General features: G+C 37.7%; 1 protein-coding gene across 1 annotated transcript in view; it reads right to left on the bottom strand.

Moving 5' to 3' along the window:
- METTL15 (methyltransferase like 15) overlaps nucleotides 1-22,957 on the bottom strand; it is a 1,979,089-nt gene that overhangs the window by 160,044 nt on the left and 1,796,088 nt on the right. The gene's annotated exons all lie outside the window — the stretch shown is intronic.

The raw sequence follows: 22,957 nt of genomic DNA, 5'->3' as shown, positions 1-22,957 counted from the left end.
ATGAGCATCCACTACAGGAGGCTTAAGGAATTATACAGTGAAGACTCTAGCTTGGCTGGTTTCTTGCAGAAGTTCCTGTGGCGTTTTTACTCTGTGGCTTTTATACAAATACATACAAATATAAAATGAATGGTCAACATGTTAAATGATCAACATAAAAAATTAACTATAACTTGCAGACAATTCAGTATACCTTCAGCACTAATGATACAAAAGTAAATTAAAAAAGGAAACAAATTTATTTTTCTGAAGTACGACCACAATCCTATCAGAAATTCAGCTCAAATGTGTCTGAATACTGGTAGTGTTATGGAATGGGCTTTTTTAAAGGTAAGCTGTGTAGTTAGGGATAACACACATTGCTAAGGTGGAGCACGGGGATGAAGCTACCCCTATACCTGCCTCTAACCATGCAGCTTACCTTTAAAAAGCCCCTTTTGTAATACTAATTCTACACAAGGCAGCTTGAAGACACACCATGCACACAAACATGCACGCAAAATCTATCCTACCAAACCCTTACTCTAAACCTAAAACATTCACTCACATGCACACACAATAAGTCTATCCCCTTATCTAACCCTTACACTAATCTTATAATACTCACACTTTCACTCAAACTACCTGCCACATCACTTAAATTGCCCACTAAAACATTCTTACACAGCCCTTTGTTCAATATGTGTGACATTTCACTTATGTTGCTCAAATTAGTGTCAGCCAAGAGAAATATAACCCATTTACAGAAATACAGATAAATAACTTAAGGTTTGCAGAAAGTTACTTTCAGCAATTTAATTTCATTGCATTTTCACTTGCGGAAATTTCCAGTGAGTCAACAATCATGAATCCAACTGAGAAGCACAACTTTTCTCATCTCATTTGAACATAACAAGTGCAATTTTGAAATGTTATTGAACTATTGTGGGGAAGGGACTTCTGGTCTGCCTTGCTCAGCTTGCTACTACTGTTATCCTTACCATGACAACTGGTTTAGAAAATAGCTGGATAAATCAAGAGGATATTAAAGATGCCACTATATTTATCACTGAACTGCAAGGAGGATTCCATCCAGCCCTGGCTAAATCTCTCTTGCTCGAATTAATATCTTCACAGTTCTTCTCTAAAATGTTCCAGAGATCAAAGGGGGCTCTGCCTGATCAAAAAAAAAAAAAAAAAACTGAGTTTCTCCATTACATCCACATTGTATCAAGTCTGAAGATTACTTCCTGTTTACAATTCCCAATATTCAAATTGAGAGATATTCTCTTTTGTTTATTTTTGCCCTGCTTGCATTACTAGTAAAGTAAAGAAATCAGCAAACCAATGATTCTTTATATCAGGACTCAAGCTCCTTTTTTTTACTCAACCGCTTCAATAATTTATCCCCAATCATTGTTGCATGTTCCTCAATTCTCACCTGCCCTTTTTTTTTCTTACATACTGTCTCTCTTCCAGAGCCCACTCTCACTGTCTCTCTTATGCAGCTCACGCTCCCCTTACCTTGCTCCTCCACATTTTGTCTCTACCTTCAGTGCTTTTGACCTTATTATTGACCTCAGCATTTCAGATTCATAGTTTTCCTGAAAGAATAATAATGTCCTGTATCCAGAAAGTTTTTAACCATATGGAAGTAAAAAAAACAGTGCAATTAGCAAGCTACTTGGACAGGTTGTGGGCAGCCAGTACAATTTCTCCTTACTTTGGCAAAAAGGAAACGACCAGTTATGTCTTCTAGAACTCATATAACCTGATCATGGAAAAACACAGCTACTGTTGCACATCCAAGGTACAAAGTGCTTTGTTTCTGTATCACATGGATTATATCCCAGAAAAAAAATGATTGCTTTCCTTAAACTATTCCATTTACCTCAATGTAACCGCATTTGGGAAAAAATGTACGTCAGCACTTAGGGAAATCCAGTCCTTATGAAAAACATAGTCTGGTTCCCTACAGATAAAGGCCTGCAGCTCAAAAATCATGTGGATAAAGGTAATGGTCAATAAGAAGCATATCATCCAACAGTCAAACTTCACAGCGACCAAACCAGATGGTTTTAATGGTGACTGTGCACCCTATTAATAATAAAGATCATGTGCCTTAGAGGGCAGTGGTTCACCAAAGGTGAGAAAGATACAGAACCCCTTTAAGGAACCGTGTTCAGCTGTTTTAATCCTACTCTGCATAAGGCCAAGATGCACCCTGTCCATAGAATTATTCAGACTAAAATTAAAAAGTTGTCTGAAAAAGGTCGGAGTCAGTTACCACCCACCAACTCAAGGTAGTGCTAGGTATTTTATTTGCAAATGAAGAGTCTCCCTCTACATATCACTAAAATGTATGGTCAATGGCAATGTTCTTAGCAATCTCATTCATACAGAGATTCCCAAAATGATGTCCAGTGGGAGAACTGGATCTAAAGGAACAGGCATTAGCTAAGGTGCAGATGATAATTGACATAACAGGAACCCCACTGGTTCATACTGGAATAATTTTCTTACTACTGCAGATGACAGCCTGAAAGTAAACCATGTCTGGCCACCAGAGAGAATGTCAGGATTTTTGTTCTTTCTTCCCTGAATCTAAAAGTGAGGTATAAAGTCAAAGAAAAAGTGTTAAGGCACAAATTGTCCCTTCTTTTGAAGAGGAAATGCACCCACTTATCAAGTCTTCCTTCTAAGCCAAGCAGAAATGCAGGAGAGTACCATTCTCCTGTACAGAAAAACGTGGATCTCAGCAGTGTCCCACTCCTGGAAAATGCATCACTCAGGATTCCTTTATCCTCAGCTCTAACAGAAGGCTAGACAGCCTTACCACATTCACTGTGATATGAATGCCTGCAAGACTAGTGCACAATCTGTTGCCCACTGCTATGTCTACATCATCTCTTTGTACGGGGAATATGAACAAATGCAGTCATGTTTGTTCATGTACCATACAGCAGCTTTGCTGTCTGATAAAAGCATGATAACCACCTCCAGTTTCAAAGCTTGAAGAGCAGAAACCACTGCTCTAATCTCCAGATGGCATATGTAAATTTCCATTTCCTACAGATTCATCTTCCCTGCATACAGGAGGATGGGTAAGGTCCCCAGTCAAGCAATTAAAAATTTGCATTTGCCATCAGGCAGTGCAGCTGCAAAGAGAAGGCCCAAGCTGTAATTGGTGGAAATATCTATCAGTCTAGACCCTAGTGACAGAGTATGACACCAGCAGTTGTTCTGGGAAGGCAAGATAACTTTGTAGCCTCTAACTTACCCTGTCTGCTGCTGCACTCTAATCCCTCAAAAACTGTGAAGACTGCGACTGCAGTGTGCCCCAAAAATCCTAAAAGTATCAGCTTGGACTTTGTGTCAAAACCTTACTCAAGTTGCAGATATGACTTCCTTGGCCCTCCCTGCTAACATGAATGACTGATAATTAAGATTGTCCATTTCTTCTCTAATAACAGTACTCCTATGAGCTGGAGCAAGTGAAGACTTCTTCCAGTTTATGATGATTCCTTCCCAAGGCATGCTAAGACAACTCACCACTGGACCAGTAATCAAGGAGCCTCAATCCAAACCATTGGCACCAGTGGGGGACATACACTGGGAAGATGACAAGGTACACACACACAGTATTTCCAGATAAAGCTCTCTGCATCAAGTGCAATTTCCCTTAAGAGCACAAAGACAGCACAGTCAGTCCTGGGCTGGTTTCTCCCTCTTTCTCCAGATCCCCAATAAGACTTCCCACTGGCACAGCTATAGAGTTGAGATCTCAGCTGAGTGGCCAAGCCAAGACCTCCAACACCCTCTCTGTCCAACCAGTGCTTCATGTCTCTGCCCAAGTAGCTGACACACACACACACACACACACACACACACACACACACACACACACAACACACACACTCTCCTTGAGAAATGATTTACACACACACACGCCTGGAAAGGCTAGCACAGGTTTACTAGCTATGCCCCCTTTTGTCAAGACTATAAGGTAGTTCTCACTGTCACCAGCCAACTCTTATCAGCTACTTTAAGGCCCTTAAAGGGTGCCCAATCTTACTGTGTAATATTAACAGAAATTATTGTATGACCAAGAGTAAGGCTATTAGGAGTGGCCCACAGTGTCACCAAATAAATATGCACGTACTCTCAAAACTTAAATATGTCTCACAAAGATCAGCCACAATGAAAGTTTTAAATATATTTAATAATAAATAATAAAAGAACAAGAAAATACTCAGTATATGTTCACAGTGATATCAGAGTTCAAAACCACAGGAAACATTTAAAACAATATTGCAGGACAGTCTCAGATAAATAAAGAAACACCTAAACTATGCTTCACTATATTCCTGACTGAATCTAAACTATGCTTCACTATATTCCTGACTGAGTCTAAGAGAATTACTATACCCTAGTTACTTACTTAAGAGCAAGGGAGATGTGGTGAATGGATCGTCTGGTTGTAGTCAGGTCCAAAGCAGAATACAGAATGCTGTGTCTCACTAAGAGACCTTCAAATTAATATCTCAAATATTACTGGTGGATACCTTGCAGAATGACATCATGTCTTGTCATCTGACTCTATCCCAGATGAAACCCCCCTGCTGGAAGCAAGCAGTAGTTAGCATCTACCTGTGAAAATACACAAACCTCAGATCTGTGGCAGCTGCTGGAAGTCATGAAACAATCTCATGCCTTCACATTTCAAAACCAGTAATTATTTTACCTTAAAGACAATACAGAAAACTGCCTGGTATAGACATTCTGTCGCTGCCATAAAGTAATCCAAATTCAGCTATTTTTCTGAAATTTACTAGACTGAGGTTAACCTCCTGTATCCCAGTTTCCACTGTTAAAATATATACATTTAAACAGAATAGTCCATGTACATTTCTGTTCTTTTCCGTTAGGAATCCATTTTAAACACATGCCTTTTGCAACACACACGTCTGTACAAACAAGTTTGATATACACATAACATACAGTTGTAACACAAGCATCTTATATACATCATGTTGATATTCACAAATGACATAATTATTTACAAAATTCCAGATAGTTGGGCTGGCAGTATCTCCTTTCATCACACATGCAACCACTGAAGAACCAAACAAAGGCTGCCACAAGGAAGTCCGATAGTAGGGCCACCAGGAGCCAGTCATTAAGGTAAGGGATCACAACAAATTTCTTCTTCTTTTAGAGGAGGTCTTGCAGCTCTTGAGAAGATATGTAGTCTTATTTCTTCTAAGCAATGTTGTTCAAATTGTGTTATTTAAATTGTTAAGGCTGAAAGTCTTGCTGGTTGAATGATGGATGAAAATATAGAGTGTTGCTGACAGTGTGACTAAAAGGGGGGGACAGGTAATGACATATCTCAGATGGGGTGGTTATCACAGAAGCAATGATCTGCAGATACAAGGAAAGTGATACGATTATATGTTAATGTAATGAGAGTTAACGATACATGAAACATTTCTTCCGGCACATAATTTTAACATGATATATAAGAAAATTACAATTATTCAGTGCTGATAATACAGTTCTTGTCTAACTACTAGGTCAGCAAGATGTTGATTAAGTAGCCTGAGGTGTGAAATAAAATGGAAAAAACTTGGTGGCCAGATGGAAATTGTAGAACAATTTACTTTAATAAAGAAGAGAGCTCAGAGAAACAACTTGAGATTAGCTGTGATGCTGGAAGGAAGTTTGGATTTGGAAGGTTTTACCAAATCACCATTGAGAATTGAAAGTATGGTGACCGTCAGTCACTGTGTCAGAGAAGTCATATAGGATACCTATAATTTTTCTTGTGCAGTTTCTAGCAATGTTTGAAAAAAAAACTGTACTGCAGCAATTATAGCAAACAGGCAAAAAATGTACTGTGGCAGGTCACAAGTACACGTGGGACATGAAATGGATATAACTTTTCAACAAAGGCTGCAGCTGGACACTTAGGTAATTTAAATAATGTAATATAAAGTAAAAATGACATTTCCTGTTGTGCAAAAGTAGTTTTGTACTGGCAGAAGCAACAGATAAGTTAAAGAAATTGCCAAGGTATTAGTTTTTTGAAATGATGGAGGCTAATTATACAGAGATGTTAAAGCCAGGTGACTTTGAGAACCAGTATTAACAGATATCATGAATCAGAAATCCAGCTCCTATTAATCTCTGCAGCATCACATAGTTTTTGAAATCCATTTTTGACTCAAGAACTGAACAGACTTATTAGCTACTTCTCTGTGGAGGATCTAACATTTCCAGGACACTGATGCCCAAGACTAAGTCCCGAATCTCCTGGTCTATGACAGCACTATGTTGGTGGCTGCTGGGAGAGCACTTCAGGTCTTCCCACTATCAGCTAGTGTGGCATACGTGATGCCCATCCCTTACCAGTTAAGACAGAACATGCAATTCACTCAAGGAGTATGAGGCTGTCACATGGTAGGGCTCCATTGAAAGTGGCTGATGCATGGCTTCCTGACCCTTTTCCTTTTCCCAATGTTTAATACTGATGGGGGAATCATGGAAAGGACCCTCATTTCAGTCCCAACTCTAACTTTCTGAACAACCTCTTTCTGAGTCATGATCTCTAGAACTTGAGCTTGTCTTTTCACTTTCTGCACATGGCAGGCCAGAAGCACAGGCATGTTTGATTGTTTCTGACTGTGTACCTCTTCCAAACAATAAATGCAATGTTAGCATAGTGTTGGGCTTCTGATCATTCAGCTGCAGAACACTGAAGGTTTATGCAGTTTAGGCATTAAGAACATGAACTTTCCAACTATGTTCCTTAGCACTGAGTACTCAAATGTTTGAGTGGCAGAAAAGAACTAGGGAATGAGGAATCTGGTTGATGACAGCAGAATCTGTGCATGCCCCTGGAGTACAGGAGCTAGAGAAAAATAAGAACTGTGTTCTATAGGAAGGGAGACACTAGAAGATGAAACACCAAGTATTTTACTGCATAAGGTCCCTAATGTCAAGGTATATGTTGCTGCTTACTTCGTGATTATGCATTGCTTACTGTCCTACTTGATTATAGTTTGTTGACCTACTCTCAAGGTCATATAAAAAAACTGCTCATGAAACAGCTAAGTTTGCTAAGTGATCAACAGTAACAAATGAACTGTATCTTCTATAGTCACTGCTTCTTAATATAAGCAATTTTGTATGCCTGATGTCATTAGCTAAATGTCTGCCTACACAGTGCCCACATTTCTGTTCTTAGAATGGTTGGCTTTTGGCCTGTTACTGTAGCTATGGAATGTCTGATTACTTGTCCTTAAAGTCACATCAGAAGTAGTTTGACACAGTCAGAGCAGCATAATAAATAAACATGCAGAGGGCTGCAAAGCTGGAGGAGCAAGCTGTGAATCTCTCCTGCTCTCACTTGTATAAAGACTTGTACAGGAGGTAACATTCCTAAGCTCCAGGGTCATTCTTGAAAAAAAAAAGGATTCTTTTCTCACTAAGCATAGCAGATTAACACACGTACATGCATACAGAAATAAATAAATATAAAAGTTACAGAATAATGCAGATGAGCATTTTTCTAAGTCCATTATTGGTCCAGAAATAGCAAGAATCCCTGTTGTAGGAACAGCTTCATATTTTTCAAATCTCTCATAGCAATGCAGGTATAATAAGGTTGATGAGGACGACGCATGAGGGATCTGACATGAAAATTAAAGAGGAGGTGTTCCTCTCTGATAACTTCTGTTTGAGCAGAGGAACCAGGTAGTGGAGACTTCCTTCCTCTATTTGTTTTATGTTTAGAACCACTGACAAAGAAAATATGGGACACCAAAATTCAAAGATATAACTAGTGTGGTAATCAAGAAAAGTTGGCTTTATTTGCAGATATTATTACCTGATAAAACCAGAAAGAAGGACACTTCAGTGTTATGGAACATTCTGACAGAGTTCCAAGTCTTTTTGAGATGCAAAATGAAGATAAAACAAAGGCAATAGCTTTAAACTATCTAACCACACACAAACTGATTCAGCAATACACCCACTTATGGGGACATGATAAAATGAAGTACTTAGGAGTATGGATTATAAATTACACTGTTATGGCAGCTAAAGATATGTGGGAAGAGACTAAAAAGATAATACAAAAACTGAAAAATTAGAAGCACTGTTTTATGGATATGGATAATGTACAAGAAGTGAAAATGTTTTTAGTTCCTTTAATTTTATACATAGGTCAGGCATATTTTTTATCAACCAGAGGAGAAGTTGTGGATAATAATTAATAGAGTTGAAGGATTTTATCTGGGAGGGGAAGAGGGCCATAGTCAAGTGGAATAAGTAGATCTTTCCAATAGAAAAAGGTGGTTTGGGATTACCCAATTTGAAGGAGTACTTCAGAGCTACATAGTTATGGCTCCTATACATAGCACAAGCAGAAAACTATAATTCAAACTAAAAAGGGATGATGATGAAACAGTTGGGAAGCTCAAGAAACAAAGAAAGACTGGGATTTTTGGATGTAGCAGAAAGTATTCTAAGAAATAACCCAACACGAAAATGGCGAAAGGAGATTCTACCAACAGGAATGACTGCAATTAGGGGTACACATAATAGGCAAGAGGGGGCTGGAATTTAATGGAGAAAACTGGCAAAGGAGCCAAGGTATTGGAAACAAATAATTTGACAGGGGAAATATAATAGAATGGGAAAGAGGCTAATAATTAGTTTGGACTACAGGCTAGAAATTGCCTTCCTATTAAGGACTGATAGAGTACAGGCAAAAAGAATGGAAGGGACAGGTCCTAAGTGAAAGACCAGCACTGGTAGAGTTTTTAGTAAAATCTGGAACAGAAGCTGCTGTTAAAAAAGGCATAATCAGTAGGGCGTAGAACAATTTGTATGATAACTATAGGAATCAATCAGAGGATGTTAGAAAGGATTGGGAAGAAAGACTAGATAAGCAATTTACAAAGAAACTATGTGAGACTATATGTATAGCTCTCAAATACGCAAAAAAAAAAAAAAACTCTTGAAGATTTAGGATCTTTGATTAGAAGTATTTGCATAGGTATTTTTATACCTCAAGCAGACTGCAAAGAACTTTTCCTCAGGTAGACTGGAAATGCAGGTTGGTGGGGAAGAAAGAGGTAACTGGGAACATAATTTTGGGGAGTGTAATGAGTTGGCAGACTTTAAAAATTCCCTGCAGACTACTTTTTCAGAAATACTGGATGTGCAAATTGGTGTAACTAAGGAAATTATGTTTTTTTGAGTTGTGATGCAGAATCAGAATTGCCTAGACATTGTAATGCTTTGCTGTGTTTAATTCTGGTGGTTGCCAAAACTGCAATTACTAGAAAACAGAAATCAAAGTCAAAACTGACCATACTAGAAGTAATGAACACAGTGACAGAAATAAAAGAACTGGAAGTGGGTTCTTTAGAAAAGGGTACAAGCAAATTACATAGAAACAACTGGGAATTGTGGGAACGATTTATGCAGAATAATGTTTTGAAGGAGGAATGAGGTTTAAGAGAAGGCAGGAATTGAATGAGCTATGTAATGTTTGACTGACAATGACTGTACAGAAGATTATATGTAATGTCTAATGTTTGTAACTGAAAATATGTCAATATGGTTTGTTTTCATTTATATAACTGTATGATCTTCTATATCATAAGTGATAATTCAATAAGGATGTTTCTTGATTAAAAAAAAAAAAAAAAAAAAAAGAGTTCTTTTATGTTAAACAAATAGCTTCTACCAGCCAACTAAACAAAGCAAGATATTTGGTGATTTGCCATTATTTCAAAAAACTGCTTAATTATTTTGAAAGTCCCCAAATTATAACTGTTCAAAATAAAAATGGACAACAGGTAATTAATCACTTTTAAAGGCACTGTTGTCTTCATGAATTACAAAAGCAGATATTATTTCTCTCTCTCTCTACCTTGCTGGGTGACCTCGTACTGTCTTACAACTTTTTTATCTTTGCGGAAGAATTTTACTTACAAAAAGTGGGTGTTGCAATGGGATCCCCATGTGGTGGCAGTATAGCCAACTTAGTTATGGCATATTGGGAATCCCATTATGTATTTTCTCAACTTAACACCCACTATGAACACTTCCTACTATACACGAGGTTCCTGGACGACATATTTATCCTTCTAAATATAAATGAACTGGAAGTAAATACAATGTTACAGTATTTTAATAACAGCACTGACTTTTTAGAGTTTACAGAAACATTTTCAACTGCTAACATTGCCTATCTAGATGTGTGGCTAAGTAAGAATTTGACACTCAATTGTTACACTGCTAAAATCCACCGAAAGGTGACATATTCTAATACATTCTTGCACTTCACCAGCTGTCACCCGTTCTCCCAAAAGAAGTCTGTACTGAAGGGCCAGCTGGTTCGTGCTGCAAGAATGGTTACTTTAGATACTGATTTCCATGATGAATGTATGACACTTAAGAATATGTTCTTGGCACGTGGTTACCCGGAGGACCTTCTGGACAAACTCATACAAGAAATAACTGACAAAAGGAGCTGTGATTTTTATTCACCCTTGTTGCCAGTTATGAAGAATAATCATACATATATACCAACTAAGGACTGTGTGAACAATTTGTCTCGAGAATCAGAAGGACCAGTGTTTGAGGACGATGATGGCCAACAATGTAGGGGAGGGTGCAACAACCACCAAGGCTCTGTACCATTAGAAGTAACTAACACGACTACTGTACCTCTTATGAGTGAGACTACAAGGCCATCATTTATTACAACATTTAGTAGGGACAGTGGATTATGTACAGACATTATTTTTAAGAACTAGGAATTGTTTAGATTATATCCTAGTATTTATAACAAATTAGATTTTATACCTAAGATAGTTTACAAAAAGGGAAGAAATATGAAGAGTATTTTAGAATCTAAAAAAGCACTCCCAACTTTGAATGTAGGCATGTCTAAATGTCAAAGTTGTAACTATTGTAAATATGTTGAGGAAAGCACACATTTCCATATTAACAACCAAACATATAAAATAGTGCATAAATTAAACTGTAACTCAACTTTTGTGGTCTATTTAGCTAAGTGCAAACTATGCTCAGCCTTCTATATCGGTAAGACCGAAAGAAGGCTAAGAGATCGTATGTATGAGCATATGTATGCTATTAAAAATTTAAAGCCTGAAAATGCACTGGCTAAACATATTACAACTAACTACAACCATAGCTTTAGTTTTGTCGCAATAGACCACAATGAGATCAACCAGAGGGGTGGACCTAGACCCTTATTGTTAGAGGAAACTGAATTGTCATGGCAGGTTAGACTATACTCATATTGTCACCCTGGTATAAATGAAGTTTGTTCAATTTCTAGTCTCTTAAAGCTAAAAAGCTTGAAGAGATGACTATTAGTGGAATTCTTAAACATATTACTAGTATGTCCTTTGTTATATTATTGTTTATTGTTTTATCATGTTAATATTGTGTATATTTTAAAATAGTATGGATTTGATGAAGTATATAGTTGTTTGTCACTGTTACTTTAAATAGTTAATTAACTAATGAGATGATGCAGTGTTTTAACGATTATGTATATATAAATGTTGGTTTTTAACGTCAATATGTGATTGTTTCTGAGGAAGTCGGGCATTGGCTTGACAAAAAGCGCTTTAATTTATTCCAGTAAAGTATCCTTGTGGCTTAAACTGTTTGCCTGTCGCTTATTCTACGGAATTTTTGCTTTTATTATTTCTCTTGTATCAGGTTTATTTGCCATTCAACCATGTGCTGCAAAAAAGAGATGTTTCTGTAATATATCATCTACTTCCAGTCACACTTCTACTCTCTATCATACTTCAAATGATACCTTACTCTTCATTCTCACTACAAAACATTATCACTTCAACAGGAATAAGATTGATAGATGGTCAACAGATTTCAAAGCATAGTAAAGTCGTACCAAAAATCAGGCAGAATTAATTTAATCAGCACTGTATAAAGCATCATGACAGGACAGATCTCCTAGAATGAACGTCCAAATAGCACTTCAGCAGTCAGGAAAGAAGTCAAATGTTTGCTAAAAGTACTGAGTAACTTTGAAAGGAACATGGGAACACAAGAACAATGCTAGGCAAGCATTTATGAGGACCATAAGACACATACATGTAAAGTTCTTGCCTCCTCTTTTTTCAAGCACATAAAAGAACTCACCTCCTAAACTGAGCAAAAATATCCCTGGTATAAATTTTGTCTAGCTATAAAATCCTCAAGACTAGCCTTAAAAGTGGTCAAAATAATACTTTGCTTGACCTGTGGTGGTACATTATGTCAGAGGTTGGTAATACTTCAAGTTAGGAACCTATCCCTCCAGTGAGTCTCGCTTACTTACTGGTATAGATTTAGGACCCTAGTGTGGGTGTTTGTTTCTTCCCAAAACCAATGGGTCTACAGTTCAAATAGATCTGGGTCTTTCATGGCTCATAAAAGTAAGGCACGGGGTCACCTAGTTAAGTGAATATAAGAAAAGTCATGCTAAACTATCAGGATTGAAGTATTTGAGGTCTTTAATTTTCTTGCGTAGAAATCTCTGAGGCCTTTCCATTGGAGTGATTTACTTAAATTTGCACATACAAAATGGGGCACTGCACTCGATGATGGCTCTGATAAGGGAAATATACAGTTGTAGGATGACTTCCATGGATCTTGAAGATATTCCCTTGGAAACTAACTGAGCAAGGTAGAAGGACTTCCTGACTGTGGTGGAAACATGATCAAATGGCAGTTATTCATCTATGTACCCAGGTCTCTTACCTTGTATAAGGCGGGAGCAGTTTTTTTTTTTTTTTTTTGCCAAAAGCTACTATATTGCACATTTTTTTTTAATATTTAGCTCAAGAGATCATTTTCAGTACATCCTCAGCCCTCACTGGATCTGTTTAGTATCGGTTGATGAAATTATAATAGTACTTGGCTTGCAGTCTTTACACTCTTGGGTTATTGGCTAGGATGTATGCAAACAAAAAAATGCTAAACAGGAAAGGACCCAGTATTGTTACAATTTCACAACATGGGATCTGTTGGATAGCCAGTTTCCAATCCAGCAGATGGCACAGGTATCTACATTAAGTTTGTCTATTTTTTCAATAATCCAATCATCATGCATAATGATAACCTCAGTGATCAAGATAAACAGTGTACAAGGACAGATCACTGTCCATAGCCTCTATAACCTTTTCAAAGATGCTTACTAGGTTCAGGAAACAGGACATGCATTTCACAAAACCAAAATGATTGGGGTCTACATCAGTTTAAGTTGCCTATGTCTGCATAAATGGATGATATGCTCCATTGGTTTGCGCATAAAGCTGGTGAGGCTGACAGACCTATTACCTGGATCAGTAGAGGGGGCACCCTGGTTTAGGGGAGTCACAGTAATGGCTCTCCAGGCTTCAAACACATACCTATGGATAGGCTGAGGTTTAACAATTTAAGTAGGGTTTTGGCTAGTACATACATGGCACTGATGAGAATTGTCTAGTTCCACAGAAGGGTTATTTTCAGCCATTAATAGTTATTCTAATACTTTTTTCAAGATTATTTCAGGGGGAACTGAATTTTCAAGGGACAATAATGTAGTAGATGAGTGCAAAGTTAGCACTAAATTTGTCTAAGAATATATTACTATTATTTATGGATATGTGTTCTGATTTGTATAAAATTACTAGAATATCACACATAACTTAAGCCCTTGAATGTAACCTCCTTTCTACTCATTATTCTGAAGAAGGCCACACATCCCTAATTTTTGTTTTTGGCAAATACAGTCTATAAAGAGCTGCAATTCAAAAATATTATCCTTTGTACTGGGATACATAGCTGTATGTGTTCCTAGTTTCAAAGGTTACTGAAGACCTGCATTCTAAATTTTGAGGAGAAGCTTTCTCTTTTATGCAACATTTATGCCACAAGACATAATAAAACTGAAAAAGCACTTTCATAAGACATTATCTCTAATGGTATGACAGTATTATTTATTAATGATTCTTAGCTTTGATATTTGTTACCCAAAATACAAACAGCATCTGCACTTGTATACTAAACTAAACATTTTAGAACTTCTTAAATTTTCATTGTTTATTGTCCATCTAACCTTAATTTGATCCTACCTACAAAATGGCCAAATCTGCAATACTTTCAGATGTTTTTGTAACAATTTCAGGATAAAATACCTCAGTACTATATCATGCAATACATATTCTGTGTAAGCCAGCAGTAAACACATAAATAAATAACATCATAAAAATGCAGCGTTTATATCATGTTATTGAAAGATGAAAATAGCGAACACTATTTCATCAAGCCTAAAATATCTAAACCACATAATATCGAACATTCAGAACAGCGACTTTTTTCCTTGGAAAAAAATTTGCTATTACGAAACACATACACACAACACAAGCACACCTAAAAACATCAATACATACACTTATAATCCTATAACTAACCCTACACTAAAATATATATACACTTATCTATCCACTTACCTTAACCCAAACCCTAACCCTAAGGTCTGTCACTATCACATACTCACCTAACCCTATTTCACTTAACCTGCCCTTAAACCTAATTCACCTAACCCGCGCCCTAACCCTAACTCACCTAACCCACACTCTAACCCTAACTCACCTAACCCACGCCCTAATCCTAACAACCACAGAATCCCACACTTACCTGAACCCGACCCGTAAATCTCCACCACAGCACTGAAAATAGCGAAGCCACAGAACCGGCCAACTGACCTCTTTCCCTGGGAAAGAATTTGATGTTCTGCAGCTTCGCTATTTTTAGCATTCGATCAAAACGGGTCGATATTAGAACATTCGAAGTTTTAAAACTTCAATGTTCTGATATAGACCCAAAATGCAAATGTCATTCAGCACTTGCAAAATACTTGTACTCAGCCATCATCTTTTTACTGATCTTAATCTACCACTGCACCTTACACTAACCAAAACTGTTGTGCCTAAATGGAAAGTTTGTGAATTCCATCCTGTATCTCCAACAGTAATTTTTTAGTAAATTTCTACTGGCTATAAACTGTACTTAACGTGTGATTTTATGTCTTATCATGTACCTGTATGAGCTTCATCAGCACTTGTTGCACCAGGACAATTTTGTTGTGTCAGACATTTTTAATAAACTAAATTGTACATCATTCGGTTTTCTGACATATATTGGATCACACTTGTTTTCATTGATTTGCTGTGCTTTTTGCAGCGTATTCAAGATTTAACGTTTCCGGAAAATCAAGGCTCAGTTAGCTGCAAGGTCTTATCCTCCTTCACTCTCTCATTTTGTTAGTGATATCATGTTTACTGACATCTGAGCCAAAGCTGCACTTTAACACCACACCATATAAGAGACATTGTTCCCTTTTACTTGGAGAAAAAATCCTGGTGAATCTTTGAGGAACCAAAGGCAATTGCAAATGGCTAGTATGGGCCTAGTATTAAGCAGCATTCTAATTTCTTCAAGGATGGTGCCACAATATGAACAGAAGATAACTGAGTAAAATTGGTTCAGTTTTTAATATCATTCAGAGGAGGGTACAATATTTGTTAACATGGAAGGATATGGTTTACAGACCATGTTGCTTTGCAGTCTAGGTTTTCTAATATTGGCTAAAACCTTGCCAACCCCCACAGTGCTGCCAACCTGATATACCTTCTAACATAGCAAAACCAACCCCAAAGATCTAATGATGTTACTGTTCAATGCCAAACGACTAAACAAGAAATTCCACACTATGCAAGCTCTCCTCATCCTGGAGAATGCAGATGTCTGTGCAGTTACGGAGGCATGTTTTAAAGTCATGGAGACCAACTCAACAGTGCAAGGTAAGAGTGCCTTCCAAACATTTAGACCAGCTACAATACAGGAAGGGACAAAAGGAGGATGTGTCTCAATTTACATCAAAAACAAACACACATCAAGGCTTGTCAAACAGTAAGGCATGCTTGAGCTTCTCCACATCCAGATAACAGTAGGCAAAGTTTTATACCATACCCTCGCAAGTTACAGGCCCCTCTTTGATCCAGGAAACCCATAACATATACTTAAACACAATGGAAACACTTCCAAATTAACCTAACAGTATATTCAAAGGCAACTTTAACTACCCCACTTTAAACTGGGAATCATACACAACCTCAAACACGAAGGCCCAGAGATTCTGGGACTTTGCAGACACAAATACTCTGTGCCAGCTAGTCTGCATGCCCACTAGTGGTACTAACATCCTTAAACTGTTCCTCACAAACATGGGAGAATGTTGCACCCCACTCCCCTGTGTAATGTCCTCACTGGTCATGATGGAGCATAAAGCTGTCTACTTTCAAATAAAATTAAAACCCAGAACCCCAGCCAGCCCTTGAATTTTTAGGAATCTTTCTAAGACAAACTCCCTACTATTACGTGACACCCTGGCAAAATTACAAGTTCCCCCAAACCATGACTACACCACGGCTTATGCGGAATTGTTCACAGACACCCTATACAATCATGTTAAGGGGTGCAAAGAGACAGCTGTGCCTATCCAGTATATGCACATGATGAACTGAAAAAAAAAAAGAAGCCAACCTATGGAATCCCAAACTTCAATAGGTTGTATAGCAAAGAGAAGAAAATTATGGCAAAAGTTAGCAACTGCAATTCCCAGCAAAGTAAAAGCTCCCTCACAACTCAAGGGGCTATTCAAGTCTATCAAAGCCATATTTGAGGTAAAAATAGGCTCCCAGGCTAAGGTCATTCACAAGGCATTCTTCAGCTAGGTCTTCAACCTCAAAGGCAATAAACACCAATGTGCTGAACTAATTACAAATGGAGCCTCCTATATTGAAGCCAGAAGATATAACAAATCTACTATAATAACTACAAGACAGCACAGTCATCAACAACTTAATACACTGCCTCTTCCTTTATTGTATTCAGTTTGGGTGACTGGTACAAATAATGGACATTTCATTCTTAATCAGGAAATATTCCTATCATTACTCATTGGAAAAATATGGTAAACTATACTCAATATGCACCTTGTTCAACATGATGTCTACAACATGGGCATCATCTTTCTGCCAGAAGCCTTCCCTGAAAGGGTGTCTCCATTATGAAGTCCTACATGTTCATGATCACATAATTCAAACAAAGCTAACTATTAACAGTTGCTATTAACATTTTTACCTTGGATGGAGATTCTTCAACATGAAAGTAATAGATAATTTTACTTCACTCCAGTCTCAGGTATATTAAAATGCTACGGAGAATGACACAAAGATTTTTTTATCAATCTGCCTTTTACAAAGATGTTTAACAAATCATATTAAAAAAAAAACTATCGCCATCAAACGGAAGTTCTCTTTTGTAATAATTTTCTAGTTCCTTAAAACTGCTATTTTTTCTTTTACATTCACTATGTCAACATATCCACTAGAGGGCCTTCTGTAATTGGGAGCCCTCCTCTTTTATAGTACCAGCTCAAAATAATTTGGAATGATTTTTCTTGCACCTGTCATCAGGGTTCATGCAATGCTGAAAGATGCACACTGTGATTTTAAACATCAGGCAAGAAGGGTGGACTCAGGCTGTCTACTACTTAGTCTGACACCCACCCCCACACACACTCACAAACATTCAGTAAGCGCAATCTATGAAAGATAAAACCCATTTATATATTTACCTCACTTATAGAAAAAAAAATAAAGCATCAGGATGTAGAGACTGACAAAGGAAAGAAAGACAGGGGTATGGTGGGAAGGTAAAAGCATCCAATGTACAAGACTTTCTTACATTTCGACTGTTATGCACAACTTCAGAGGCCACCTGCAGTGAGTAAATGGGAAGAATCCCAAAAATGCAAGATAAATCTCCTTGGGAAGCTAAGGCTAGAGGGTGGCCAAAAAACAAATGCTCACAGAGATAACTAAGACCACCAGAATCCTAGAATCACAGTACATTCATTAATTCTTGGAAAAGGTGAACACTGGCAACCGAGTGCCAGGAGCACCAATGTACAATCCAGAGTCTTTTTAAAGGAAGCAGTGAAGAAGCCATGTCTCCGATGGAGTGGCCTTCTTTTATGGAGTATTTTAAAATGGCAAATAGTTGCCCGATGTCAAAACAGAATGTTGTTAGTAATCCCTTTGAAAAGCAAAGGAGACAAGCAGATGCTACAAGACATAATGAAGACCACTTTCTCCTTTGGAAAATTTTCCTGAAAAAAAAATAGAAGTGAATGGACTAGTTTAATAACACTAAGTGGCTCAGGAGGTAGCACACTCACCTTTGCTGCAGAAAGCTGTGAGATGTATTCACACACCAGGTAGATTGATTGTTGACACTGTAGAGGCGTATAAGAGTGTACTGCACTTCTGAGTATGTCATTCTTCAGATGAGAAGTTAAACAAAGGTCTCATCTGCTTGAGTTGGTGGTAGCTCAAGTTAATACAACACCTATCAAAGAGTAGGGGAAGTTCCTTGATGGCCAAATTTCCCCTAGAAGTATAACTACCACCTCAGGTGTCCCCTGAAAAGAGAAGTGGGAGTGGGACTAATCCGGTCAACAAAGTTTAAACAAACAAAATAAAGTTCTAAAGTTTTTCTGAAATAGGCTCCCCATCAATGTGAAGCAGGGTTCCTCCCTAACCCAATTCAAGAGTAACTTGAAAAACTGGATGGGGAATAAGAAATCCATCCTTGGTTTAGTACCTATGTCTCTAATGGACACAGGCAGCCTATAAATAGTTCATCACCCAGGCCCCTGCTTGTAAATGTTTCACCTCCTAAGCCTCTGCTTACACTTCTCAAGGGTATCAGAACTTGTCAGAGATGTTCGGATGCATGGCTAGGCCTATAAAAAGCCAGTGTGGTTGTTAGCCTAGAAAACACCTTGTTGCGTCTTTCGGCTTTTCCCGGTTAGGGGTCTCCACAGCGGAACTCCGGTCCGCTAATGATTGGCAGTAGATTTTTACGTGCCGAGTTGCCAGCCCTAATGCACAACCTTCAACGAAGGTACACCCACTTACGCATGCTCCACGCAGAAGACGCTCTAGCTAAGAATCGAACCGGACAACATCTTACTGTGAGGCAACAACGCTACCGCAGCACCACAACCGCAGCCTAAAAAACACCTATGAACCTAAAAAAACATTTCATGGGAAAATCTGGGTTAAACCTAAGGGACACCAGATCCCTGTCAAAAAATAAAGAGACTTCCTTACTGATTACAGCCCTGTAGCTCAGATGATCACTAAGAAATGCATCTTCTAAGAAATGAACTTTTCCACCACCGAACCAGCTCATTCAAACAAAGGAATTGGAAATCTACCAAGTCATAAAGTTCAGTCGCAAGAAGACTACATGACAAAATTAGAGGGCACATGCACAGTTTGCAGGGTGGGAAGCTCAGACCCTTTGTGACAAAGTATTACTGTAAAGAAAATTCTGAGAAAAGTCTGGACAATGTGAAATAGTGTACCAGTGCAAAAAATAGGTTTAAAAAGAATAGCATATATGAAAGATGTATGGGCACTGAAACACAGACACACAAGCCACTTCTATTAAAAAAATAACAAACTGTAGGCTACTGGTTAATCAGAAATTACCAGAGCTGGATCATGGTCAAATAGGCAGGGCAATGGATCACCCGACCCCACCCCAATTATTCCAGTGTCCTATTACTTGGCTATTTCTCCCCAGTTACTATAAACACTATTCATACCTCTAAGTCTGCACACTGTTTTCTGCTTTTCTTCTACAATGATTATGGATATTTGGATTTAATTTAAAACTTTTATTTCAAATTTTATAGAAGAAACACATAGATATTTGCTAAACACAACAATACAATTTCACAATGAAAACAGACTTGGCATTAAAACTTCTCTACCCCTGAAATTTGCATTCACTGAAACAACATTAAAACACACATTCAAAGAAAATACATCTGACCAGTGGCAGATAAAGTTTACCTTTGGGCTGTTTTCAAATTATAGGCTCTCTGCTCAAAGTTTTAGGACCATGTAAACATCTGACAGTTCTTTGATTTATCTTCCTGACTGTATTAAATGATATTCCTTGTATAATACAGCACCACTTACTAGAGCGTGTTTTAAATTTATAGTTTTGAACATCTTTCCAATAAGCAATGTAAGTAATGACAAAACTGCCCAATTTGGAACAATTCAAACAGAAAAGACAAACTTCTGTCATTACAGTTCACCAATATCAGTCAACATGCACAATCTCTGCAGAAGTAAAAGTCATCTGAATAATTCCACAAAGAAATATGTAACAAATGAAACGGTTATTGCTGGAAAACAACTTTTTATGTCAGTGTTTCATCTACAGATTCAGTGTTTGCTGCCCTTGAAGAAGAAATTACTTATGTTACATTAAAAAATGGTGACCTGGTAATATTGCAATACAGAATGGATGGCAAACTGATAACAGGTTCATAGTTACTAGGCATCTCATAAGTTGGACAGACCCACGACTGCAGCATCCCATCCCCTTAAAGTACAACACAGCATCAGCCATCCATCTACATGCTGTGGAATAAAACCTAGAGTGTTTTGCATCAAAAGCCAAGTATTCTACTTGTTGTGCTACTAACAGTGCTTTTCTACAGCACAATAGTGATACCATTTTCTAAAAACAGTTGTACATTGTAAACACTTAGCATGAGCAGCAGTAATCTTCTCTTCCATTGAAGCTCACAATTCCTTGATCATGCACTTGAAACCCAATTCCCTGAAAAATGCACCTGAAACTTACTCCTTGAAAAATGCAGCTTGGTGGTTGGGGTAGAGGATTCAGGCTATTGTTTTCTGTAACTAAGGTAGACGGATTGAGCCTAAGCAAATAAGTAACCTCCTGTTATCCCTAACTTGGGCATTCCACGCATACATGTACACACATACACAGGTACACAGACAGACACACACAAACACTCCATACCTCTCAGTCTCTTAGTGGAAGAAATCTGGACAAAATCTAAAATTATGGGGGGGGCAAAGGCCCAAAAATAGGGACAGATTTTAAATATTGCTCTCACAAACTTAGAAAGTTGCTAGAATAACAGCATTTAAGTTAGTATGCATTTTTCTAAGGGGTATGAAGACTGAAACTCAATGTCTGTCATTATTTAGTAACTTCACTCCTCAATGATTTTCCAGCAAATCACAAATTTTATGAGGAAGATACCAAAAATATAACACAAAAATCTGAACAGTTGAGAGGTATTCTGCCTACCTACCTCTCACACAAATGCACACACACACACACACACACACACACACACACACACACACACACACACACCTATCTCTCACACAAGCACCTACCTCACACACACACACACACACACGCACACACACACACCTATCTCTATCTTACTTGTCCACCTGTGGTCTGCAGTCCAAACGTTTTGTTGTATTCAAATTCCATGCGCACATGGAAGATGAAGACATACACAGGTCACACAGATGCAAAATGTGTGTGCGAATGGGTGCAAAGGGAGTTCTTAATGAAGAATGTCCTTAAAAAAAATGTGCTTTCTTTTCTTTGTTTTTTTAATTAAAAAATGAATGCCATGGCCTGTGGGCTTTCTCATAGCCAGAAAGGGCCCCCTTGGCACTCTTCTACTAAAATAGCCCATTTCCCTCATTACAGTCTCACCTTGTGTTTTGACACCAGCTCAAGAACAGAATGATGAATAAGAACATTAACGAGGGCAATAAACAAAAGTAGGCATTATGCGACAACTGCATTTTAACCTGATGTTACATAAAGCATTTTAAACTTTTAAAATATAAAACAAATTTGCTATATTTACTTCAAAAAATATACAAAATATTGATTAAATTAGAGGGCACACTTGTTGAGCTGGCATCAGTAGATGACTACATCATGGGAAACGGGAGAAAATATTTTGGACCCCTTTTAAAAGAGAATATCCTCATTTTAGTGACGACTTCTTCAACCTCACTACTTTTTGCTATCACTATTCTGCTTTACTGAATAAAACATGCTATATTCTTTAACATTTTGCATATTTTTGCATCTCAGTTATACATATCTTAGCACCTCATTAAAAGGCTTTCTCTCACTCCTGACAAACTGTTTTCTTTTTGGCTGTCCACCCACTCTTTCAAGCACCTTCCACTTCAAACAATAAATGTAATGTATAATAGATGTAAGAGATGTGATTTTAAAACTTTATGTAGAACTTGAGTTTTATGCTCAGAGTACAGTGACACCTGAAGAACAGAAATATGCAATTCAAAACATTTAATTTAACCCTCTTTAAACATGTAGCTGGTAGTGACGTGAAAGAACAAAGTCATCATACTATCCCCACAGTCATTCTTTTCTGAGAACTTAACTAACCAAAATAGCTACACAGTCTACCTACTAAGAAAATGGCTCCAAATCATGTTAGCCTTTGACGGCAGTTAGGATGTGCTTAGCCCACCCACACTGTTATGTTGATATGCTGCAGATTACATTCAACCAACGCTTACTTTCCCATATCTCTTGCAAGAGCTTTTATATATGTCATGCATTCTTGTATTCTTTTTAACAGTTTTACGCCACACCAGCTTCATCAGTTTCTCCCAAATATCATCAGAGTTTAATGTGAAAAACAATACCTTTTACCCTATAGCTCAAAATGTATCATCTTGTTTCTATACATAACCTTTTTTAAGAAAGATGATAATTGTGTACTTTGTTTATCTTTTGAGTTACTAGCAAATTTCTTTTATGAACTCTAACCTTTTCTTCTTTGTCTAAAGTCCAGCAAAATATTATTTGCAGGAATATTTTTTGTGGGGAGGGGGTACTTGACCCCTTGCAACTTTCAATCCTTATCCTAAAAGGTCTATTTCTCCTCCACTTTTTCCAAGCTGGAGGA

The sequence above is a fragment of the Protopterus annectens genome, chromosome 17.part0 (assembly GCF_019279795.1).
Source record: "Protopterus annectens isolate FY-2018-M chromosome 17.part0, PAN1.0, whole genome shotgun sequence".
NCBI lineage: Eukaryota > Metazoa > Chordata > Ceratodontiformes > Protopteridae > Protopterus > Protopterus annectens.
This window is presented reverse-complemented; position numbering and strand designations above follow the sequence as displayed.